A 27,046-nucleotide genomic window follows, 5' to 3' on the forward strand; every position below is an offset into this window, starting at 1 on the left:
TGGCATGGTGCCCTGCTATGGCCTCACCGTGCCCTGGCAAAAAATTGAGAAGGTTTGTCTTATGTCGTCATGCATGCCCTTCATAAATCGAACAATCACCGAGGAAGTTTCATGGTTTCAAGGGGGAAATCAACGAGATTGAAGGGGAATCCAAATTTCCTTCCTACTTTGTCCATGATTTTTTTCTACTATGAATATACACCCTGCAAATCACTGTGTTCAAATTTGGCATTTCCAGGGCTCATTTTACCATATTTAGGGGATTATGTGCATTTTCTAGGCATTAATGCACATAATTCAAATTCAAACAATCCGCGCATGAAAAGGTTCACAAGAACGGTTTGGAAAACCATGCACGTGCTATTTAGTAAATTCTCATGCCTTTTACAAGGAATGGGCAGAGATTTCAAGGAAATGTGTGACAATAGTCAACCACAAACGTTCATTTTATTGGTTTTTTATAATATAGAAAAATGAAATACATGATTGAAAAACATGACGCCTGGCATGGTGCCATGGTATAGCCTCACCATGCCCTGGTAAAAATTTGAGAACGTTTGGCTTATGTCGTCATGCACGCCTTTCATAAATCGAACCATCACCGAGGAAGTTCCATGGTTTTGAGGGGGAAATCACCAAGATTGAAGGGGAATCCAAATTTCCTTCGTTCTTTGTCCTTGATTCTTTTCTATGACGAACATACACCCTGCAAGTCATCGTGTTCAAATTTGGCACTTTTCCGGACTCATTTACCATATTTAGGGGATTATGTGCATTTTCTAGGCATTTAGCGTAGATAAATCCAATCCAGCTATAGCTACACGGGTGTGATGAGAGGGGTGTGGACTGCCGTTCGATCGCGGCGCATCTACAGTGCACACGCGTGATCCGCGTGGCTTGCATTCCAGCCAATCATAACGCAACACACAATAGGCTCAGCGCTGTCAGCGTTCTGGGAACAGGGGTACCCAGGCTTGCTGCCTGCGGCCCACGGCATGGCCCCATCAACGGCCTGGTACGGCCCATCTTCAGCACCAACAATACAAGACCCTCGTGAGGGGCCAAGCCTCGCGAGGCGGACGACACCAAGACCTCGAGAAGGAGTGACCTCCTTAGGCTGGCTCCTGAGGAGCGGAGATCCATATGCAAGCCTTCACCTCATGAGGTTCGGATGACGCAAGCCATGACAACCAAGGCCAGGCGGGCACAGTACAGTAGTTTCCTCTTTGGTGCTAAAGAGGCAAGTGTAGGCACGGAGTCCTGAGGAATCAACCAAAGGTTTCCATTTCTATGCAACAAGACCAAGACCGCCCGGACGGCAGGATGGAGGTCATCGCCGAGCCCACCACGGCGTCACGACCAGAAGCTTTGCAGGCAAAGACCACCTTTCGTCAGGATAAGATGTACTAGTTGTCTCCCTTCGAATTTGGCCGTTGTGGGATCCCTTCCTGCCTTCATTTTGGGGGAAGAGGACCAAGGCCACTATAAATATAGCCTAGCCACCACCATAGAAGAGGATCGATCGATCAGCTGGACGGACCATTCAGACCATCCTCTCCCTCACCAGCATAGGAACACACCTCCTGAGGTTGTTCCTCCACTATACTAGTTCATCCTCTGCCCACCTCGAGGCCAATCCACCACAAAGCAGGAGTAGGGTTTTACACCGCAAGGTGGTCCAAACCTGGGTAAACTTCCTTGTTCCATTTCCTTCTAGTTAATCGAGCTAGGCCGTGATATCGACGAGTAGGCAGACCAGGGAGGTTGAGTTCTTCGCACGCACCCTAGTGTTTGAATCTATCTTGGGTCTGTGGAGCCCTGAATCCGACATTTGGCGCGCCAGGTAGGGGTGAGTCAAAGATTCGCCTCTCCGTCCGCTGCACTCCACCCACGCCGTTCGACTCTCATGGCAAGCGCCGCTCCACCGACCAGACCGATGGGTGCGTTCGGAGGCATCATGGGTCTTCGAGCTTTCACCCCTGCCATGCGGTGGGTGCAGTGGCCGCCCAAGTTCAGACCGGAGCTGCTGCCTCGATATGACGGCGTGGCGGACCCGATAGGGTTTCTCCAGGCATATGCGGAGGCTGTGATGGCAGCCGGTGGTGACGACAAGGCCATGGCAAACTGGCTACCCATGGCCCTTACGGGCGTGCCGCACGCCTGGCACATGGGCATGCCGGAGTCTTCAGTGGCCTCCTGGAAGGAGCTGCGCGGCCTCTTCATCGCGCGCTTCGCGACGCCAGCACCCCACATCGTCGCAGCCCTCCTCGGCGGCTCGCAGGCGCCGGCCTCGGACCGCCACCTCAAGCAGTTCTTTCACCAGGTGGGCGCCGCCCACACACAGCGGGGAGCGCCACCAGGCTGGGTGGCGCCTAAGGCCGACCTCACCTTCGACTCCAAGGACCACCCTACGACCACGGCCAGTGCCGGCGCGCTCTCGATGCTCTGTACTCCCACCACCTGCAACATAGCAGTCACAGGACCCTCATCGACGGCGGCAGCGACCTCAATGTCCTCTTTGTGGAAGCATTAGGCCTGCTTCTCGTGCCCCACGACCGGCTCCGCCCCACCAAACCTTTCTCTGGAGTCGTCGATGGCTTCACATGCCCCCTAGGGCAGATCCACCTCCCCGTTACCTTCGGCACCCGCGACAACTACTGCACCGAGCTCATCGACTTCTACATCGCCCGCATCGGCCTGTCGTACAATGCCATTCTTGGGTACCCGGCCTTGGCCAAGTTCATGGTGGCAACCCACCCTGGCTACAATCTCATGAAGATGTCAGGAAGTAGCGGCGTCCTCACCATGGCGGGGAACACCAAAGATGCGCTCTCGGCCCCCAAGCACGCTTTCAGAGCCGCGGCGACCGCGCGGCCGAGACAAGAGGGAGCCCCGGAGGCCCTGGGGGCTGCACCAGCAAAGAAGAAGCAGTTGTTCTCTCACGACCAGGCCGAGACGAAGCAGGTGTTGGTCGATGTAGACAGGACATCAGGCTCCACCTTTACCATAGGGCCGGCCTCCCACCAGAACGAGAGGAGGCGCTAGTCATCTTCCTACGCATGAACAAGGATGTTTTTGCATGGGAGGCGTCGGACCTGGTCAGGGTTCCATTAGTAGCAATCGAGCACCACTTGATGGTGTGCCCCAACACGCGACCAGTAAAGCAGAAGGCACGGCGGCAAGCCCCGGAGAAGCAGTCGTTCATCACCCAGGAGACCCACAAGCTACTCGAGGCCGGCGTCATTTGAGAAGTGTGACACCTGAACTAGCTCGCCAACCCAGTCATGGTTCCCAAGAAGGGCGGGAAGGAGCGCATGTGCGTCGATTTCACCAACCTCAACAAGGCCTGTCCACTAGACCCTTTCCCTCTCCCGTGCATCGACCAGATCGTCGACTCCAGTGCCGAGTGCAACTTACTGTGCTTCCTGGATGCCTCCTCGGGTTACCACCAAATCAAGATGGCGGTGCAAGATGTTGAGAAGACAGCCTTTCTGACCCCGTGTGGGGTGTACTGCTACACCTGCATGCCGTTTGGGTTGTGCAATGCGAGGGCCACCTTCCAGCGATTGATGCATATCGACCTGGGACAACAGCTCGGGAGGAACGCTGAGGCGTACGTCAACGACATAGTGGTGAAATCTCAGGAGGCAAGGATGCTTATCGAGGATCTGGAGGAGACTTTCGCCAGCCTGTGCACGGTAAACCTGCAGCTCAACCCAGAGAAATGTGTGTTCGGCGTCTCGTCTGGCAAGCTGCTGGGCTTCTTGGTGTCGCACAGAGGGATCGAAGTCAACCTAGAGAAAGTCAAGGCCATAGAAAGGATGAGTCCACCGCAAACCCTTAAGGAAATGCAGAAGCTGGCGGGCTGCGTAACCTCGCTCGGGCGTTTCATCTCCAAAATAGGGGAGCGCGCCCTCCCCTTATTCAAGCTGATGAAAAAGAAAGGCCAGTTCGAGTGGACTCCGGAGGCCGACGCAGCCTTCCAAGACCTCAGGAACTACCTCATTAGCCCACCGGTGATGGTAGCACCGTGCCCCCTTGAACCATTGGTGCTCTACCTGGTCGCTACACCTCACTCCGCCAATGCAACACCGGTGGCGGTTCGGGAGGAGCACCCAACCAAGGGCTTGCGGGGAAGCACCTCGCGCCCCATCGGGGCGCCGCGGCCTCAGGACGGCGCTCCCGAGGCCTGGCCACCCCACCGATCAACAACGCTCCCGAGGCTCTGGCAAACCCTCCAGACAGCAAGACTCCTGAGGATGGTGTTCCTGAGGCCACGGCTGCCTCGTCAAGTGGCAAGGCTCCTGAGGACCCTCAATCCCAGGAAGTGTAGGACCCCGCCGATGCCTCCATCCTCGTCGAGCACCCGGTGTACTTCGTCAGCATGGTGCTACGCGATGCGCGGGCATGCTATCCCATGCCGCAAAAGCTCTTGCTCGCGCTCCTCATCGCCTCCCGAAAGCTACGCCACTACTTCCAAGGACACCCCAATCAAGGTTGTCTCAGCTTACCCCCTAGAGAGAGTGCTCTGGAGCCCTAACATCGTGGGGAGGGTCACCGAATGGAACATCGAACTGCATGTGTTCCAGTTGGAGTTCGGCACTACTAGAATCATCAAGGGTGCGGCCCTTGCCAACTTTGTGGTGGAATGGACCGACGTTCCCGACCAAGAAGTGGGTGAGGACCGTTCCCTCTCGCCGGGAGCGAAGCACTAGATGGTCGGGTCATGTACTTTGATGGCGCATTCGCACGCCAGGGCGCGGGGGCTGGAGTCGTGCTCATCTCGCCCACCCAAGACAAGCTCTACTACACCATGTAGCTCTGCTTCCAGCAGGGCGAGAAGGTCTCCAACAACATCGCAGAATACGAAGGCATGATCATCGGCCTCAAGGCTGCGGCGGCTTTGGGGTGAGGCGCCTCACCATCAGGGGCGACTCCCAGCTCCTCGACAACTTCTCCAACAAAGCGTACAAGCCAAAGGACGAGCACATGGAGGCATACCTCGAGGAGGTACGTAAAATTGAGAAACGATTCTTGGGTTTGGAGTTGCAGCACATGTCGTGTGGCACGAACAAGGAGGCGGACGACATCGCCAAGAGGGCGTCTCGACGTGTGCCTCAGGAGCCTGGCATCTTTGAGGAGCGGCTCTTCAAGCCATCGGCAGCTCCCCCCGATGCGGAACCAGCATCGCCTCAGGAGGAGCTCCCCCTAGCACCCCTCTCAGGCGCCCCAGCCTGCGGCCTGACCTCGGGAGCCCGCCTGCTCCTCGCGCTTGAGCCTTGGGAGGGGTGCTGGACTAAGGAGTTCAAGGCATACCTACTCCAAGGCACCTTGCAGTAGAAGGAGGAAGACGCAGAACGTGTGGCCCGCCAGGCCACCGCGTACTGCATCAGCGACGGTGAGCTCTATCAAAAATGACCAAACAATGTTTCTCTACGATGCATCTCCAGGGGCAGGGATGCGAGCTGTTGGCTGACATACATGGCGGAGACTGCGGGCATCACTCTTCATCGCACACCCTCGTGGGCAAGGCGTTCCGCAGCGGATTCTACTGGCCCATGGCCCATTCTACCGAGCTGGTAAGATCCTACGAGGCCTATCAGTTCCATGCCAAGCAGATCCACCAGCCTGCCCAGGGCCTCTAGACCATCCCGCTCTCATGGTCGTTCGTGGTCTGGGGGCTGGACATCCTGGGCCCATTCCCTCGAGCACCCAGGGGCTACCGCTACCTCTACGTCGCCATCGACAAGTTCACCAAGTGTGCGGACCTGGAGGCCGTCCGCACCATCACGGCCAGCTCAGCTGTCAAGTTCATCAAGGGCCTCATGAGCCAGTTTGGGGTTCCTAATTGCATCATCACCGACAATGGCTCGCAGTTCACCAACAACCTTTTCAAAACATTTTGTGCTAACCTTGGAACACAAATATGCTACGCCTCGGTGGCACACCCCAGGAGCAATGGCCAGGCTGAGCGCGCTAATGCAGAGGTCCTGAGGGGCCTCAAGGCAAGAACCTTCAAGAAGAAGCTCGAGGCCTGCGGCAGGGGCTGGCTGGACGAGCTCCAGTTTGTGTCGTGGTCCATCCGCACCACCGTGACCAAGTCGACGGGCGAGACTCCATACTTCCTCGTCTACAGACCTGAAGTGGTTCTCCCACATGAGGTTAGGCATTGCTCCACGCGGGTCTTGTCATTTGACGAGGCATGCCAGGACTCCTCGCGGGGGATGGACCTCGTGCTTGGGGAGGAACGCTGCTGCCAAGCCTCGCTCAGAGCGGCGAGGTACTAGCAGGCGCTGCGGCAGTACCACTGTCGCAGCGTCCGCTCCAGGACGCTCGAGGTGGGTGATCTCATCCTGAGGCGGGTGCTCTCCAGGGAGGGGTTGCATAAGCTCTCGCCCATGTGGGAGGGCCCGTTCAGGATAGCCCATGTCTCTAGGCCTAGCGCCGTGCGCCTGGAGACGCAGGACGGGATCCCCATCTAGAACGCCTGGAACATCCAGCACCTCCGGGAGTTCTACCCATGAAGCAAGGCCCTGTGCCTGTGAAGGTCTCCGCTCATGACACTCTCACGTAATAATGAGTTGGGGCTATACAAGCCCCAGAGTCTCCTGAGGTTGCCCCTGGGCCTCATGGGGGCTCCCACCCACGTCCTAGTGGAGGCCCCATGCTCCGCGCTGGTGGGAATACAAGAAGACTAGTCTAGGTGCCGGACACGACTGTTCTTTTGCTTTCTTTCTGTAGCTGGTTTTCAACTTCTTGAATGAAATTTGGAGTTCTCGTGTCTTTCGTTCGCCAGAGTTGGAATTTTCTCTCTTGTTCGTTCGCCTTTCCAAACTTGCCCCAGGAAGAGCAGCAGTTGCCCGTCGCTCCTCCTCGCGCGTCCCGCGCGTGGGGGCTAGGTAGGTGTGTACGCCAGGGCTCGCCCGCGGCCACACCTCGCCAAAGCCTTGTTGCCCCAGAGCTTTGGCGTCCTTAATCTTCGTGAGACGCTCTCGAACGAGCTCATGGGCATGCAAACCCTCTTAAGTCCATGCCTCCGGGCATCGCGACGTGGTGTACCAGCTACAACCAACCCACGCTCGGGGGCTGGCGCGAGGTAGGACGAGACACCGCATGAGGCCTTCTAAAAACTCTGCAGCTATACAGCGTTTCCAGAGGCTTGACGGCTCCTGAGTCGTTAGGAAGGAAGCCCCTGGAAGATACTTCTGGAAAGACGCGCCCTCGCGACATGGAAGACTACCACAAGAACATTGAGCTAAGTTACCCTAAATACACCTATTAGAAACACGGGTATCACGGCACAATATCAGAATAGCAAACATAGCATAGGAAGCGCAGTGGTTCATTACACACCCCAGCGGGGCCCTCTACTTTTTGCAAAATGCAGGAGAAAGGAAAGGAAAAAAAGCGGGCCGCACGACTGCGGCATCTCCTGAGGCCAGGCTCCAGCTGCGCCTGAGCTCAGTCTGAGTGGTCCTCCCGCTTCACCGGAGCACGGCGGCAAGACGGCTCGTCGCCTTCCCCGATCCGAGCCCGGCAGTGTGGTGGTTCGTCGTAGCTACCACCGCTGGTGCTCTCACCGGAGGAGGAGCCACTGCTGCTGGAGGAAGCGCGGCCATCGCCAAGGGCAAGCTCACCCCCATCATCGCTGCGGTCGTCGCCAAGGGCAAGCTCGTCGTCGCCGCTGTCATCTTCCAGGCAGCACCCTGCACGACGGCCGTCTTCCCCAAACACCCTCACGTAGAGGGTCGCGAGGCCGTCGTACTTGAAGTGAAGGGTGCACCTCCAACCTAGACCGCGCGCGCGGGCGAACGCCTGCCAACCGCGGGTCAAGGACACGTTGCCCGCGCTGGTGACTTCGACCCCCGCCCATGAGGCCCTGCTACAGCAGCCATCAGCCTGCAGCCAGAGGCCATCAAGCCCTACGGTCGGTAGCGCACCCGCAAAGAAGCGCGGGAGCAGAAGCCAGGTGCCAACGGACCTCTCCGACCATACGACAAACTCTCCAGGAATGCATCCGTCAAGTGGGAGCGCGGCCGAGGAGGTTGGGCGACCACAGCGCGCCTCCCCCCATCGCAGGAGCTGCCCTATCCTCGGCGGCTCCCACTGCGAGAGGAGCCGCCGCCGCGGCTGCCTAAGGCGACGCCTGCCCTCGAAGAGGTGCGCCCGCGCCCCCGAGGGGCCCCCGCCGAGGTCACGACATACTTGCGGGGGCGACCGTGGCCTCTCATGGGCGGCGGTGAACCCGACCCCTCCTTGGGGGCCTTCCCCTTTTCGGCGGCCGAAAACCTCCTCGTTGGCGCCATGGGTGCTACGGCAAGACAACAAGACAAAGGAGGAGAAGAAGAAGCGGGCAACGAGAAGATGGAGATGAGCAGAGGGGCTCTGCCCCTCCCCTCATTTATAGCCAGAGGGAGGCCAACCATCGGCCTACATGATCCCCAGTAATGATGATCTTTCTGCATGCAGCAGGCTCTCGTCAAGTTGAATGATTGCCGAGGCAGCATGAGGAAGCAGAGACACCCACATCCCATCAAGTGCCATGCATCGGCCGGGGCCGCAAGCGGTTGGGGCCCACGGCGCTCCGCACTTCCCCTTTGGCTTCGCCTCGAAGCCAAGTCCGAGCGCGCCTTGGGCCCAGGGGCTATTGTCAGTGTTCTGGGAACGGGGGTACCCAGACTTGCCTACCTTCAGCCCACGGCATGGCCCCATCGATGGCCTGGTATGGCCCATCTTCAGCACCAACAACACAAGACCCTCGCGAGGGGCCAAGCCTCGTGAGGCGACGACACCAAGACCTCCAGAAGGAGCGGCCTCCTTAGGCTGGCTCATGAGGAGCGGAGATTCCTATGCAAGCCTTCACCTCATGAGGTTCGGATGACGCAAGCCATGAAGACCAAGGCCAGGCGGGCGCCAGCGGGCGTAGTACAACAGTTTCCTCTTTGGTGCTAAAGAGGCAAGCACAGGCGGGGAGTCCCAAGGAATCAGCCAAAGGTTTCCATTTCTATGCAACAAGACCAAGACTGCCAGGACAGCGGGACGGAGGTCATCGCTGAGCCCACCAAGGCGTCACGACCAGAAGCTTTGTAGGCGAAGACCACCTTTCATCAGGATAAGATGTACTAGTTGTCTCCCTTCAAATTTGGCCATTGTGGGATCCCTTCCCGCCTTCAGTTTTGGGGAAGAGGACCGAGGCCACTATAAATATAGCCTAGCCACCACCATAGAAGAGGATCAATCGATCAGCTGGACGGACCATTCAGACCATCCTCTCCCTCACCAGCACAGGAACACACCTCCCGAGGTTGTTCCTCCACTATACTAGTTCATCCTCAGCCCACCTCGAGGCCAATCCACCACAAAGCAGGAGTAGGGTTTTACACCGCAAGGTGGCCCGAACCTGGGTAAACTGCCTTGTTCCATTTCCTTCCAGTTCATCGAGCTAGGCCGTGAGAACGACGAGTAGGCAGACCGGGGAGGTTGAGTTCTTTGCACATACCCCAGAGTTTGAATCTATCTTGGGCTTACAAAGCACTGAATCCGACAATCACACATTGTTTCCGGAGGCGACGAAGATGAACCGTGTGTGATAATGAATGAGCAAGATTGTAAGGGAAGCCAAATTTCCTTCATCGTTTGTCCTTGAGTTCTTAAAAACCACCGCACTGTATGGTTGTTCGGCCACTCTGTCTCAAAGCTCTCTCCAAGCATCGTTTATGGCACCGCGGCACACACTAACCGGTAAGGAAGTGATGGCATCCCGCCGCGCCGAGTTCCTCGCCGACCGCGACCGAACACATGGTAAGGAAGCGATGGCATCCCGCTGAGTCGAGTTCATCGCTGCTCGCGGCTGCACAAGTATGTGGGCGGACTTTGATGCTACCATGGCCAAATGGGCGGTGGATCTAGAGGCGTCCAAAGCTGCACAGAAGGAACAGAAAAGGTAGAAAGCAGTCAAGAAAAGAGAGTCCCGCCGCCGCAAGAAAGAAGAGGCCGCACTCCATGATGAGGAGAGCTCGGCGGAGATCGAAGCAAGGTGGGATGCCGCCGACAAGGCCGGGAAGGAGAACGACGGTGACTGGCCAGCATGCCCGGATACCAGCATGTGAGAAGTAGTTAGTGCTTGTGTCACCCATAAGTTTGCATAATTAATTACGAGCATCTACCAGTACTACATGTGTACTAGTTTTAGAGCCAAATACCAGTAGTACTTTAAGTTGGTACTATCTATTATTGACATACAATGTCGGTAAGCGCGTCCTATGAGGGCTTTGAGTGTTGATTGGCATGTGTTCACTGAGGTTTTGTAGCCGCACCCCGGCCCTAAATCCTCCCAAAACGTCCGCTCGTAGCCACCGGAAGCCACCGAAGACTAGAGCTGGCCGCAGCTGGTTTTTAGTCCCGCCTTACCACGCGAGTTGGCCGCACACCGGCTTAAATAGCCGCACCGGCGGACGGCAGCAAGCTTCTCTCTTGTTGCATAGGATCAATTCTGGCTATGCGAGTGAGGCAGGTTGACACCTGATTGCATTTCATAAACTGATGATTGTTCATCGGGTGTCACATTTGCCTCGTTCATGTACATTGAATAACCCTGCTACAATGAAAGAGATTTTTAAATTAGGTGTGGCTCGAGATGCTGATAGATATAAGAATTATTAGAAGATCACAAAACACACGGTTTCTATGGCATACCTGTGTGCGTTTTTCTTCTTTAATGATCCATAAGTCAGTTACCTGTGTGATGCTTCCTAATAAAGCAAGCGTACCATTGACCGACAAAATCAACTACACGTGTACATTTTTTGGTGACGGGATCTGCCAATTTTCTCTTTTCTTGCACACAAGTATTTTACGCACTTCGTCTGTGTTGTGTTTCCCCCGCCCAAGTTTCAAGTTTCACTGCGAAATTTTCATTAGGTGCACGATTTCAGAAGTTATTCCTCTCACCACATCCCCACCCATCAAATTTCCGCAGTATCTCCCCCCACGCTGCCCCCTCTTGACAGCTCAAACCGCTGCTGCCGTAACCACAGCTTCAACCACATCTACGTTCCGCCCGAGCATTGTCGATCTAGTCAGGTAACCCACCAATCTCTATCATGGTCCCGGCCTGATTGCTTAAATGGCGCCTGCAAAACATCCTCATGCCTCCAAATCCCCACCACCCCTACCTCCCGAGCATCGCCACGCAAGCCCAACCACATATCACATGGAGGTCGAGGAGCTGATGGTGGTCGATGGTGCGTTGACTGTTGTGCGTGTTGACCCGGAGGAACACCTCGCCTCCGCCGCCGCTGACTTGCTGCAGGCTCTGGCCCAGATGAAGTGCCACAGCGACTACCCCCCGGGACTTACCAAGTATGATTTGACCAGCTTAATCTTACCAATACCACTTGCAATGGCTATGTTTTGTACGGTTGATGTATTAAGCATGTTCGTGCCTTGTTTATTTCAGTACTACACACTGTGTGATGTTCAAGTATTAAATGTCCAGCTCAATTTCACTAATACCAGCAACAAACTTACAATACATGACTTGGGATGCTGTTAAGCCTTTTGTAATTAACAGTTGTATCCATTTTTTAATCTGTCCCTTTGCTACCGTGCTACTCTCCACGATGAAGATATCACCAAAGATGTTGCCCATTTGCTATTTTTGGTCGATGCTAACCCTGTTGTAGTTAACATGCCTTTCCATGTACTTACACAGGGCCATAACGCGCAATGTTGTTGTTTGCCGTCGAGGTTAGATGCATCCCATATCTTACAGTATTTTACATCATTTGTGCAATTGCAGTTTAACTCCTAACATTTACTGGTTGCCTATAGGTACACATGTCAGTGGCACTGATCAACACTTTGACCAGGAGGAACACCTCGCCTCCGCCGCTGCTGATTTTGCATGGGCTCTGGCCAAGACGAAGTGCCCCAACAACTACCTCTCAGGACTTACCAAGTATGAACTCACCAGTTCAATCTTACCAATAACAGTTGCAACGGCTATGTTTTGTACGGTTGATGTATTAAGCATGTTGTAGTAAACATGCCTAACACATCTTAGCTATTTTCCCTACCTTTTTATAGACAACCGGGCCATTCTCTACTCTGGCAGCACCTGCCTTGCGATGTTTAACTCTGCCAATTACATTTTTATCAGTACTAGTTTCAATGGCTATACTAGGTTGCTTGTAGTTGAACGTGCCTTGTTATTTTCAGTACTGCACACTCTCTGATGTTCAAGTATGAGCTGTCTAGATCCATTTCACCAATAGTAGCTACAAACTTACAAAACATGACTTGGGATGTTGTTAAACCTGTTGCAATTAACAGTTGTATCCATTTTTTAATCTGTCCCTTTCCTACCGTGCTACTCTCCGCAATGAAGATATAATAGAGATGCTGCCTGTTTGCTATTTTTAGTGGATGCTAACCCTGTTGTAGTTAACATGCCTTTCCATGTACTTACGCAAGGCCATAACGGGCGATGATGTTGTTTGCCGTCGAGGTTAGCTGCATCCCATGTCGTATAGTATTTTACATCATTTGTGCAATTGCAGTTTGGCTTCTAACATTTCCTTGCTTCTTGTAGGTACACATGTCAGTGGCACTGATCCACGCTCCGACCTGGAGGAACACCTCGCCTCCGCTGCGGCCAACTTGGGGCAGGCTCTTGTCCATATGAAGTGCCCCAACAACTACCCCTGAAGACTTACCAAGTATGAACTGACCAGTTGAATCTTACCAATACCGGTTGCAATGGCCATGTTTTGTACGGTTCATGTATTAAGCATGTTGTAGTAAACACACCTAACCAGTCTTATCTATTTTCCCTACCTTTTTCTAGAAACAGGGCCATTCTCTGCTCTAGCAGCACCTGCCTTGCGATGTTTAACTCTGTCAATTTCATTTCTATCAGTACCAGTTTCAATGGCCATATTAGGTTGTCTGTTGTCGTAAACAATTTATCCATTTTTTTATCTGTCCCTTTGCTACCGTGCTACTCTTTCATAATGAAGATATCACAACAGATGATGCCATTTTATTACCATTTTCTATTTTTGGTGGATGTTAACCCTGATGTAGTTAACATTACCTTTCCATGTACTTACACAGGGCTGCAAATGGGCGATGCTGTTGTTTGTCGTCGAGGTTAGCTGCATCCCATGTATTATACACCACTTGTTCCTAAATATGTCTTATACACCATCTGTTCCTAAATATAAGTATTTTTTAGAGATTCCAATATAGACTACATACAGAGCAAAATGAGTGAATCTAGATTCTAATCTAAACTATGTCTATATACATTCGTATGTAGTTCATATTGAAATCTCTAAAAATACTTGTACTTAGGAACGAGGTAGTTGTATTTTACATCATTTGTGCAATATCAGTTTAGCTTCTAACATTTACTGGTTGCTTGTAGGTACATATATGAGCGGTACTGATCCACGCTTTGATCCCTTTTGCATATGGGGCAATGACATACTCATGAACAAGCGTCAAGTGAGGAAACTAAGAAAGATTGTTAGGCGAAAGAGACGGTTGATGGGAATTAAGCTCTTTATTTACACTTTGTCCAAGACAACAGTGAAGTTTAGGATGGTAAGTAATGTGTTGCTTTTTTTCCCTGCCCACAACAAGTTACTCTATTAAACCTGAGTATCTAAATTTTTCTCTTTTTAATGGTTTCCGATGCAATTTACTGATGATTACCTCACAAACTACATGACCGGAGTGGAGGCAACTAAGGTTAGAGTATATAATTCATACTACCATGATAATGCTCTAGAAGTCTTCTTGAAGGCGGTGAAGGATGGGTGGGCGATCGTCACAAGGGGTTGGACAAAAGTTGTTCATGCCTATGGCATGCAGGAGGGCACATTATGGGCATTCTGCTTCTTCAACACCATCGGCAGCCAAAATGATTTACACTTGTCTCTTCACCTTTACTGCCTCTAAACATGGTGATTCATCATAGTTTATTGTTGCCTAATCTTGTAATTACTGAACATATTGTAGTGAGAATTTTATTTATGGATTGGTTGTTGAACCATTGTGCTGAGAATTTGAATTCCACGTTTCATATTTCAAAATTTCCAATTTAGATAATAAATTACAACGAAAAATAAAATTAAACAGGAGCAGATAAAATAATGTACACATGGTTAGAAAGAAAACAACGTGTGCGATGAAAAATAGAGAACAAACAGTTCTTTGACGTGAAGCGTTTGTGATGCCCGACGGACCCACACACAGTTTCATCTCATATGTGTGTGCGATTCATGGTAATACGGCAAACATTTCAAACATGCGTGCGTGTGTGATAGAAATACCAATCGCACACTGATGACCCACAAATATAGGGGATCAATTTTAGTCCTTTCGATAAGTAAGAGTGTCGAACCCAACGAGGAGCAGAAGGAAATGACAATCGGTTTTCAGCAAGGTATTCTCTGCAAGCACTGAAAGTATAAGTAACGAGTAGTTTGATAGCAAGATAATTTGTAATGAGCAAGTAATGGTAATGGTAACAAAAGTGCAGCAAGGTAGCCCAATCCTTTTGAGGCAAAGGACGGGCCAAAACGGTCTCTTATAATAAACAAAGTGTTCTTGAGTGTACATGGGAATTTCATCTAGTCACTTTCATCATGTTGGTTTGATTTGTGTTCACTACTTTGATAATTTGATATGTGGGTGGACCGGTGCTTAGGTGCTGTTCTTACTTGAGAAAACCTCTTACTTATGATTAACCCCCTCGCAAGCATCCTCAACTACGAGAAAAGTATTAAGAATAAATCTAACCATAGCATTAAACTTTTCGATCCAAATCCGCCCCTTACGGAATAGCGCATAAACTAGGGTTTACGCTTCTGTCACTCTCGCAACCCATCATCTAATAACTACTCCACAATGCATTCCCTTAGGCCAAAATATGGTGAAGTGTCATGTAGTCGACGTTCACATGACACCACTAAGGGATTCACAACATACACACGATCAAAATATCGAACACTGTGGCACCCCGGCTCACAGAAACCGGAACGCCCCGTATTCCAGCCTAGAGATCAAGGAGAAGTCTCTGGAATATGGCACTGCTTGACATAGAACAAATCAGCTCTTATTACAGGAATAATAATACAAGGGTATGATGTTACAAAGAAGCACATCAGCATAGTGACACTACGTCTGTGATACTACACTTGCTCTATGCCCGCAGCGGAACAACTCGTAGCAGTGGAATACTTCTAGCAACGTAACAACGACGAAGGCAGTGAACTCCACTCCGTAGGGCGCTGTCTGGGACACGATCTAGCTCGCACGCATGGCAACCTCGACAAGCAATCAAGCAATCATGGCATCACCTGCAATCTGGCATGACACACCAGGTCAATACATTGAATGTACTTGCAAGCTCACAACAACCAAAAGCATCAAAGCGAGACAACAACATAGCATTAACAGGTTAATTAATTAACAGCTACCATGATACGAAAGCAACTACTAAACATGGCATGAAACTAATACAATACTGATAAACCACCATCTCCAATCTCAATATCCATCTCACTCTTGGCTAACCGGCCAAGCAATATACCATCTCGACCACCTCATGATCCACCTGATCACCTTGTGATCAAAACATCCACATGATCACCTCGTGACCATACCACAAACTGAATGATCATCCTCGAGATCATCCCAACATCTTCATCAACATACTGCCAAACTGTTACTGCACACAATATATCAACATATAAATCACCTATAAGTCATTCCGTCATGTGAGTGTTGATCGAACGGTGTGACCTAGTACAAACTTATGCCCATGAACGAGGACGCAGCTACTGATAGATTAAACACATACACTCTGCAGAGGTGGCGCACTTTACCCACACCACAGAACCCATGGCCTCGCACTCCCATTTGGGTGGACCAATGGCCTTCCGACAAAACCGACCTACTGCCATGACACTCTCCCGGCCACTCCGACCAACACCCCTTTAGGGTTCAGTCCTGGGTGGCCCCATGCCTACCAAAGGCATCAATGGCCACCGTCGTGGAAAAACACACACGGTCCCAAATGGTGACAAGAGATCTCAACACCAACCACGGGCACACAAGGCTTATGTCCGCCTACCTGATCAGGGTAGCGCGCGCCCATAACCTTCCCTCGTTGGAGGCACCGGCGAGAGGCATGACAATAGACCGCATTAGGGCCTTCCCATAAAGGCAAATGTGGTTGCACTGGAAAAGCCCGGTTAGGTGGCACCTGACCAACTTAATGATAGAATGTATCCCCAAAATATAACAGTGATAACTGATACTCCGCTATCACCTACCGACCTTCAATCCAAGTCATAGCAATACCCCACAAATAATCCAAAGCATACTATCGACATATCAAAATACTCCGAGGATAGCATAACACTTCTATCATGATGAATCCAAGAGCGATAACACTACTACTCAAATATCAAGAACTAGCTATTCAACAGTTGATCCACATGCAAGCATCATCCCCAACATCATACTCCAAAACATATTATCAACTAGCATCATGATGAAAATAATTCTAGCCACTAATAATCCAATGGCAACATGATATCCAAGGTAATACTCCAAAGCATAACACCATCATGAAAATAATCATAATAGCCACTAAGAATCCAAAGGAAACATGTCATCCACATAATCATTAAAATATAAGTCCTAGAACTCCAAGCAATATCATGGCAATAGCAAGATCAAAATAATACTACGAGAAATGCCATGAACAAGATCACATGTAGCTAAAGCAAAATTTTAAACAAGTTCAAAATAAATAAACCATGTCACTACATTGCAATCATGCAAATGGAGGGTGTGGCTTGCCTGGGTAGATGAAATCACCGAGAAGAAGTGCGAGAAGCTCACGGAAAGAATTGCTAGAAAATGTTCTCTCTCGGAGGGGGCTGATTAAGAGAAAGGGCAAAATGGTCATTTTCAGAATGTTAACATGGTGAAAATGATACCGACGGAACGGGCTCGATGAAACGAAGAAGCGGGCTTTGGAATCAGCTCATTTGGAGTTGTGAGCAAAAAGATATGGTTGTTTTTATGCGAGGGACCCATCTGTAAAGAAAATATTTTCAAACAGGGCCTGAACAGAAAAATGGAAAGCACAATTAGAGAAATACACTTTCACTGAACTGAAATTGTATTCAGGGCTGAAGAAGAAATGGAATGCGCTTTCAGTGGAGGAAAACGTATTCTAAGGAATACGCTTTCACATATCCACCTTAGCGGGTCCGAGTCAACCCGTGAGACTTATAGGCGGGGCTCGCCACTTATCCACATCAGCACCGGGTTGGGTCAATGCAGAGTAGCTGACGCGCGGGTCCCACACATGGGGTGTCGTCATCTTCATCTCCCTCGCACTCGCCCGCGCGACCAGAGGGCAGGGCCAACGCCGGCGGCCGTGCTCATAGCTCCGGCCACCAGCGGCTACGTCCAACCTACCAGCGTGCTCAGGAGATGGTGGCGGACCCGCCTATGGGTGGTGCGGTTGCCGGAGAGGTCGGAGGCGAGCGGAGCATCACTCGCGGCAGACGGCGGCTTCGGGCGATGACGGACTTGGCACTCTAGGCCACCCGAGGAGGAGGAGAAGATGTGGGGAGGTTCGGGATGCTCCGGGCTGTCTACTGGAGGTGGAAAGAGGGAGAGGGAGGCTCGGACTCGAGCTAATTTAGGAGGGAGGCCGCGGAGGCCATGGTGGCGATGGGGTCGAGGAGAGCGGCTCGAGCTCGGGCAAGTGGCTAGGGAGGACTAGAGGAGTGAGGAGGAGCGGTTGGTGAGCTCGGGAGCGATCGGGGACGGCTATATATAGCCGGATGAGGGAGGTCGTGGCCGAGTGCCACCGCTCGAGCTCGGCCAAAGCTCTGGCGAGGCTCAGCGAGCATGGGCAGGCACGGGAACACGACGAGGAGGGAATGGGACGAGCTACAAAAGGTCACGGCGCAGCAGGAGACAAGGGGGAGCAGAGCAAGAAGCCAAGCACCATTAATGCGCTGTCGGCCATAGTGCTCCCATGGGCGAGCGTCGGTGAGGAAGCTGCCGGAGGGGGTGAGCTATCCAGGGGGAAGAGGACGACACAGGCAAGCTATTGGGCATGGTCACGCGCGCGAAGACGACGAGAAGGGAAGAGGACGAAGCAGAAACGGCGCCCTGGACACGGCCACTGGGCACAGAGCGCGTGCACAGGCACGCCATCATCATAGTCACCACGTGAACTGGGGCATTCAATGCTCTATAGTACCCAAAACATTGTCTAGATGATAGTCCTTCCAAGCTTGAGACTGTGGGAGGCGAAAACATGAGAGAAGGGGCTCTGAGTGTGAGTTAGGCATCAGCTAAAGTTTGCTGCATCAAACTTGGTTGGGCACTGCTGATCAACAGGAAATAGATTGAAGCCTAATGAGTTGTCTGGGATGATTAACTATGGAAGGACTATGATCCTGGAAGTTTTGGAGCACAATGGGCCACAAAATAATTCGATGTTGTGTAACCCCAAAATTGGTCCAAAATCAAGATCATGAGGGTTCTCTCACTTAGAGTAACCACAGGAGCTCAAATTTGGCAAGGCCTAAGTATTTAGACATATGAATATTCTGTAAAAAAAATATACCAATTGGATTCACCAAAATGGTACTTCCTTCACAGCTATTCTCTCTGTCTAGAAACTTGCAAAAATTCTAGAGAATTATTGGCTTGATGAATTGATCCCAAATTTGGTGGAGAGAGGTTCCATGGTCATGAGAATGTTCTGGTAAATTCTCAGCCAAAATTAAGCAATATAAAATGCACTTGCTTCACTAACTAAAAATATTGACAGAAGCAAAGATTTGGTCCTAAGCTCACATAGATCAGGGGATGGAGCTAAAATTTTGAGGAGTGTTCTAATATAAGCACATGAAGAAGTTTGCAAAATTTCAACTCATTTGGAAACTCCTAGCTAGTACTTCCTTCACAATGCCTTCCGTCTGATAGAAAGTTTGAAAAATTGCTGAGGAAGATTGGCTAGGCAAATAAAGTTGAATTTTGGCATGAGGCAATGATTTGGACATAAGAGAATGCCCAAATGTTTTGGGAGCAATTAGGAAAGGATAGGTGGCACTTCCTTCACAGAAAGCCACACTGGACAGAAATGAAGAATAATTATTGGGGAATTATTCTTGGGCTAGGTCAGCAAAATTTGGGCATATTTGAGCAACATATGACCTAAAGAAATTATGAGAATTAATTGGGATTTCAGGGAGTGACAGAAATATAGGTTGCTTCACAACCTAGGGCGGATAGGGTTATTCCTTTAATAGGAAAAAGGAATATTCCTGAGAAAAGAATTTTAGGGTTGGGATAGAATGGAAATTACATGGTCGAGGGCTAGATTTGAGGATGATGAGTCACATGGAAGAAGAAATGAAGATGATCTCCCACGTTGCAAGGCCACAGAACCACTCCAAAAAGAAAAACAGAGCAAAAAGAAAAAAAGAAAAGGGCCAAAAATCAGGCTATTACAAACCTTCCCCCCTTAAATAAATATTGTCCTCGAGATTTGGTTGCTCAAGGAACAAGTATGACTTGAGGACACCGTTTCCAACTCGGATATCCCTTTCCTTTATTTATTGTCCCCTCGGGAATTTCAGATGATTTTGCTTACCTTACTCTCGGGTGGTTTGCTTCACCTTTCCCAAATTCTGATAGGTTTTTGCTCATATACCCAATCCTTTTTTTGACATTGATTCTCTCATATTTGTGTTGATATCAAAGGATCTGAGAATAAATTTTTCTTTAGTCATGAAAACCTTTTTATTTCTGCCATGGGGTTGCTAAAAAAATGCATGTCTTCCGGGTTCAAATAATGTTGAGAATTATGGACATTCTCTTGACGGGATCTGACTGCTCGTAGGTGGTACTGATTTATCTTGATTTGTTTCTTGGGCTCGAGCATGAGATATGTACCAAAGATTTGACTGCCTTCTGTCGTGAGCAATATGCAAGGGTATAGAATTATAGCTGTGTCATACCTCAAATATTAACATCTTGGGGCTGTCCTGACAGTTGTTCTGGCGGGAAATACTTTTCATGGCAGGTTGTCCGTGTACTTGGTTCCACCAGTGGATATACCTAGTCTGAGCTGATTGTTCAATTTTTGATTTACCCATGTTGTTGGTATACCCAGATGTGGTAGTAGGCCGTGAGATGCTTTAATACTGCCACTAAAGTCAAACTGCTGAGGTTGCAAAGGAATCTTGGATCTGAAAGAACAGACTTGGATATTCCACACTAACCATTTTTAAGTAGGTCAGCGGGATATGAAGTCCTTGTAGAACAGAGTAATCCTCTGAGGGTATGCCTTTGTGGCTCCATATGTAAATCATGGCCTCCAACTGACTTTGGTATCTGGACCCTAATGGTCGCGCAAAAATCATCACCATACCTTTGTTGTCAGTCTCATCCTTTGACGGTCGTGATTTTCTTTGTCAGGGTATCGTACTAAAATAACATGGCCACACATGTTCTCGATTCTTTGTGTGACCATGGATGTGATTAGTGCAAAATTCTTGGCATAATTCCTTGCGCTTATTTTTCTGAACTGGGTCCGCACATAAATGATATATACTCGGGGCTTGTAGTTGTACAGAGCTTGTTGTTGTGGCCAATCATGCAAGAGGGTGACAAGAGTTCATGAGATCTCCTTGTCGGTGCGGGGATATTGGACTTGGTGGCCACTGTCAAGGCTGTTGGTTCTGTGATGTCTTATCCAGATCTTGTCGATCCTTGTATTACATAAGATGTGTATCTCTGCTTATCTTCATTTGCATGGCTCATGATGTTGTTGGATCCATACCTTTCTTAGGTATATATGCTTGATCATTGTCGTAGCCCGTACGAGTGACTGATCTGACCGGGATACATGCTCACCATATGTATAAGAATCATATGCAATGGAATACCCGATTCTTGCAGCAGACATATATTTTGACTGCATTGTACTTGTGGCAAAATTATTGCAAATCTGGTCCTTGAAGCTGTACTGCCATATACTGCCAACTCATCGCATGATCTCTGAGGATAGTGCAATATTGTGGCACTGATGCGGACTGAGTGGCTTACGAGAGAAGCCATCCGAGTAGCTTGCTACGGAAGACTCGTTAGCTTCTGCCCAAAGCTTTTGGCTGGGTAGCATGCAGAAGAAGTCTTGATAGCTTACACACGAAGCTTGGCCTGGGCATTGTGTTGGAGAAGCCTGGGTTTCGTACTTGAGAGGCTTCTCCTTAGGTTGCTTGCTGAGAAAGATTCTCTTCCTTATGTCATAAGCCTTTACTGAGGTATCTTGCCGAGAAATATTGGGTATCTTGGACCAGAATCTGTCCATATATTGTACGGACAAAAATTGGGGAGCCTTGCGTCATAAGCTTCTTTTGATAGTGGGTGGAGGAAGACAGAGTTTCTTATATCCAAAACTTCATACTGTGATATGCGGACTGAAATCCACCCATAATGTTTTGTGGCTGATTACTTGCATGAGAAAATGTGTTTGACTGTCTTCCTTGACCATAGCACATTCTGCCTTTCTTTCAGAGTATAATATATTTCAAGCATCATTCCTCGCTGAGCCAAATCTTTGTATCTGATCCATACCTTTGACTAAAAATATATTCCATTGGTCTGGCCACTGCTTGTCTTTCTGTTGGCTGGATCATAACTGCTGTGAGGATTTTATACTGATGTAGACTCAATTTATCCGTACTGTTGTGAGGAGTGCACACTAATGCAAAATTGATTATCAGCATCAAGATCAGATATTCCCTATTTCACTGCAGTCGGCTGAGAATTCCATTTTGTTTAGCCGAGTTTCCAAATATTTAAACTCCTTGCTGATTCTTCGGGTCCAGTGTCGGTTGACGAGCAACTTTAATAAGGGGAAAATATGGTAACACCTGCTACCTATTGAGCATGCGTTGGTTTTCCCTTGAAGAGGAAAGGGTAATGCAGCAAAGCAGCGTAAGTATTTCCCTTAGTTTTTGAGAATCAAGGTATCAATCCAGTAGGAGACCACGCACGAGTCACCTCATACCTACACAAACAAATAAGAACCTCACAACCAACGCGATAAAGGGGTTGTCAATCCCTTCACGGCCACTTGCAAGAGTGAGATATGATAGAGATAATAATAATAAGATAAATATGTTTGGTATTTTTATGATATAGATTGCAAAATAATATAGATTGGAAACTTGTATGATGGAAAATAGACCCGGGGGCCATAGGTTTCACTAGTGGCTTCTCTCAAGATAGCATAAGTATTACGGTGGGTGAACAAATTACAGTCGAGCAATTGATAGACAAGCGAATAATTATGAGAATATCTAGGTATGATCATGTATATAGGCATCACGTCCGTGACAAGTAGACCGACTCCTGCCTGCATCTACTACTATTACTCCACACATCGACCGCTATCCAGCATGCATCTAGAGTATTAAGTTCATAAGAACGGAGTAACACTTTAAGCAAGATGACATAATGTAGAGGGATAAACTCATGCAATATGATATACACCCCGTCTTTTTATCCTCGATGGCAACAATACAATACGTGTTGTTTCCCTTTCTGTCACTGGGATCGAGCACCGCAAGATTGAACCCAAAGCTAAGCACTTCTCCCATTGCAAGAAAGATCAATCTAGTAGGCCAAACCAAACTGATAATTCAAAGAGACTTGCAAAGATAACCAATCATACATAAAAGATTCAGACAAGATTCAAATATTGTTCATAGATAGTCTTGATCATAAACCCACAATTCATCGAATCTTGACAAACACACCACAAAAGAATATTACATCGAATAAATCTCCAAGAGAATCGAGGGGAACTTTGTATTGAGATCCAAAGAGAGAGAAGAAGCCATCTAGCTAATAACTATGGACCCGAAGGTCTGAGGTAAACTACTCACACATCATCGGAGGGGCCATGGAGTTGATGTAGAGGCCCTCCGTGATCAATGCCCCCTCCGGCAGAGCTCCGGAAAGGCCCCGAGATGGGATCTCTTGGGTACAGAAGGTTGTGGTGGTGGAAATAGGGTTTCGTGGTGCTCCTCGATGTTTTTAGGGTACGTAGGTATATATAGGAGGAAGAAGTAGGTCGGTGGAGCCACGAGGGGGGTGCCCAGGGGGATAGGCGCGCCCCCCTGCCTCGTGGCCTCCTCGTTGGTTTCTTGACGTCCACTCCAAGTCCTCTAGATCACGTTTGTTCTAAAAATCACGCTCTCGAAGGTTTCATTCCGTTTGGACTCAGTTTGATATTCCTTTTCTGTGAAACACTGAAATAGGCAAAAAAAATAGCAATTTGGGTTGGGCCTCCGGTTAATAGGTTAGTCCCAAAACTAATATGAAAGTGTATAAATAAGCCCATTGAACATCCAAAACAGAATATATAATAGCATGGAACAATCAAAAATTATATATACGTTGGAGATGTATCAGCATCCCCAAGCTTAATTCATGCTCGTCCTCGAGTAGGTAAATGATAAAAACAGAATTTTTGATGTGGAATGCTTTCTAGAATATTCTTCAATGTATATTTATCTATTGTGGTATGAATGTTCAGATCCGAAAGATTCAAGATAAAAGTTTATTGTTGACATAAAAATAGTAATACTCCAAGTATGCTAATCAAGCAATTATGTCTTATCAAAATACCATAGCCAAAGAAAACTTATCCCTACAAAGTCATATAGTTTGGCCATGCTTCAATTTCGTCACACAAAATTCTCTCATCATGCACAACCCCGATGACAAGCCAAGCAACTGTTTCATACTTAGCCTTTTCAAACTCTTTCAACTTTTATGCAATATATGAGCGCGAGCAATGGACATAGCACTACGGGTGGAATAGATTATGATGATTGAGGTTGTGTGAGAAGACAAAAAGGGAGAAAGTCTCACATTGACATGGCTAATCAATGGGCTATGGAGATGCCCACCAATTGATGTCAATGCAAGGAGTAGGGATTGCCATGCAACGGATGCATTAGAGCTATAAATATATGAAAGCTCATCAAAGAAACTAAGTGGGTGTGCATCCAACTCGCTTGCCCACGAAGACCTAGGGCATTTGAGGAAGCCCATCATTGGAATATACAAGCCAAGTTCTATAAAAATTCCCACTAGTTTATGAAAGTGACAACATAGGAGACTCTCTATCATGAAGATCATGGTGCTAATTTGAAGCACAAGTGTGGAAAAGGATAGTAACATTGTCCCTTCTCTCTTTTTCTCTCTTTTTTTTATTTGGGCCCTTTTTGCCTCTTTTCTTTTTTCGTCTGAAGTCTCATCCCGACTTGTGGGGGAATCATAGTCTCCATCATCCTATTCTCACTGGGACAATGCTCTAATAATGATGATCATCACACTTCTTTTTACTTACAACTCAAGAATTACAACTCAATACTTAGAACAAAATATGACTCTATGTGAATGCCTCCAGCGGTGTACCGGGATATGCAATGAATAAAGAGTGACATGTATGAAAAAATATGAACGGTGGCTTTGCCACAAATACGATATCAACTACATGATCATGCAGCAGACTAAGGCATAGCCTAGTGGTGGGAAGGGGTTGATGCCTTCTCACCCACCCAGGTTCAAGGCATGGTACTTGCAATTTGGGTTTGTTGCACCAATTATACTGTACGGGATTCCCTTATAGTCTTCCTCTCAAAAAAACTACATGATCATGCATGGCAATACGACAATGATGAAGCGTGTCATAATAAATGGAACGGTGGAAAGTTGCATGGCAGGCAATATATCTCGGAATGGCTATGGAAATGCCATAATAGGTAGGTATGGTGGCTATTTTGAGGAAGATATAAGGAGGCTTATGTGTGATAGAGCGTATCATATCACGGGGTTTGGATGCACCGGTGAAGTTTGCACCAACTCTCAATGTGAGAAAGGGCAATGCACGGTACCGAAGAGGCTAGAAATGATGGAACGGTGAGAGTGCGTATAATCCATGGACTCAACATTAGTCATAAATAACTCACATACTTATTGCAAAAATCTACAAGTCATCAAAACCAAGCACCACGCGCATGCTCCTAGGGGGATAGATTGGTAGGAAAAGACCATCGCTCGTCCCCGGCTGCCACTCATAAGGAAAGCAATCAAAGAACACCCCATGCTTCAAAATTTTCACATAACGTTTACCATACGTGCATTCTACGGGACTTGCCAACTTCAACACAAGTATTCATCAATTTCACAATTACTCAACTAACACACCTCTAATATTACCACCTTTATATCTCAAAGCAATCTGTCAAGCATTCAACTTCTCTTAGCATTTAAAATTTATAACCAAAGTGAATTACCATGTTGTTCTAAAGGACTCTCAAAATGATATAAGTGAAGCATGAGAGATCAATTATTTCTATAAAATAGAACCACCGCCGTGCTCTAAAAGATATAGCGAAGCACTAGAGCAAAAATTATCCAACTCAAAAGATATAAGTGAAGCACATAGAGTATTCTGATAAATTCCAATTCATGTGTGTCTCTCCCAAAAGGTGTGTACAGCAAGGATGATTCTGGTAAACTAAAAATCAAAGACTCAAATCATACAAGATGCTCCAAGCAAAACACATATCATGTGGCGAATAAAAATATAGCTCCAAGTAAAGTTACCGATGGACGAAGACGAAAGAGGGGATGCCTTCCGGGGCATCCCCAAGCTTAGGCTTTTGGTTGTCCTTGGATTTTACCTTGGGGTGCCTTGGGCATCCCCAAGCTTAGGCTCTTTCCACTCCTTGTTCCATAATCCATCAAATCTTTACCCAAAACTTGAAAACTTCACAACACAAAACTTAAAAGAAAATCTTCGTGAGCTCCGTTAGTAAAAGAAAACAAACCACCACTTAAAGGTACTGTAATGAACTCATTCTTTATTTATATTGGTGTTAAACCTACTGTATTCCAACTTTTCTATGGTTCATAAACTCTATTACTAGCCATAGATTCATCAAAATAAGCAAACAACACACGAAAAAACAGAATCTGTCAAAAACGGAACAATCTGTAGTAATCTATAGGTTTCGAATACTTCTAGAACCCCAAAAATTCTAAAATAAATTGATGGATGTGAGGAATTTATCTATTAATCATATTAAAAAATAATTAACTAAATAGCACTCTCCAGTAAAAAAATGGCAGCAATTCTCATGAGCGCTAAAGTTTCTGTTTTTTACAGCAAGATCAAAAAGACTTCCCCCAAGTCTTCCCAACGGTTCTACTTGGCACAAACACTGATTAAACGCAAAAAAACAACCAAAACAGAGGCTAGATAAATTATTTATTACTAAACAGGAACAAAAAGCAAGGAATAAAAATAAAATTGGGTTGCCTCCCAACAAGCGCTATCGTTTAACGCTCCTAGCTAGGCATTGATAATTTCAGTGATGCTCACACGAAAGACAAGAATTGAAGCACAAAGAGGGAATCATAAAACACGTGACAAACACATCTAAGTCTAACATACTTCTTATGCATAGGCATCTTATAGGCAAACAAATTATCAAGGCAAGCAAAAACTAGCATATGCAAGGAAGCGGAGGGAAACAATAGCAATCTCAACATAACGAGAGGTAATTTAGTAACATGAAAATTTATACCGCCATATTTTCCTCTCTCATAATAATTACATGTAAGACCATAATAAAATTCAACAATATAGCTATCACAAAACATATTCTTAACACAACCCACATGTATGCAAAGTTGACACTCTTCCAAAATAGTGGGATTAATATTAGCTAAAGTCATGACCTCTCCAAACCTACTTTTATCAAAAACCTCATAAGATTGAACATTCTCCAAATATGTGGGATGTAAAGTTGACACTCTTCCAAACCCACTTTCAATATTATTGCAAGCATTATTATCAATCTCATATTCATCATGGTTCTTAAATAAATTTTCAAGATCGAAAGAAGAATCA

The sequence above is a fragment of the Triticum urartu genome, chromosome 7 (assembly GCF_003073215.2).
Source record: "Triticum urartu cultivar G1812 chromosome 7, Tu2.1, whole genome shotgun sequence".
In the NCBI taxonomy this organism is placed as follows: Eukaryota; Viridiplantae; Streptophyta; class Magnoliopsida; order Poales; family Poaceae; genus Triticum; species Triticum urartu.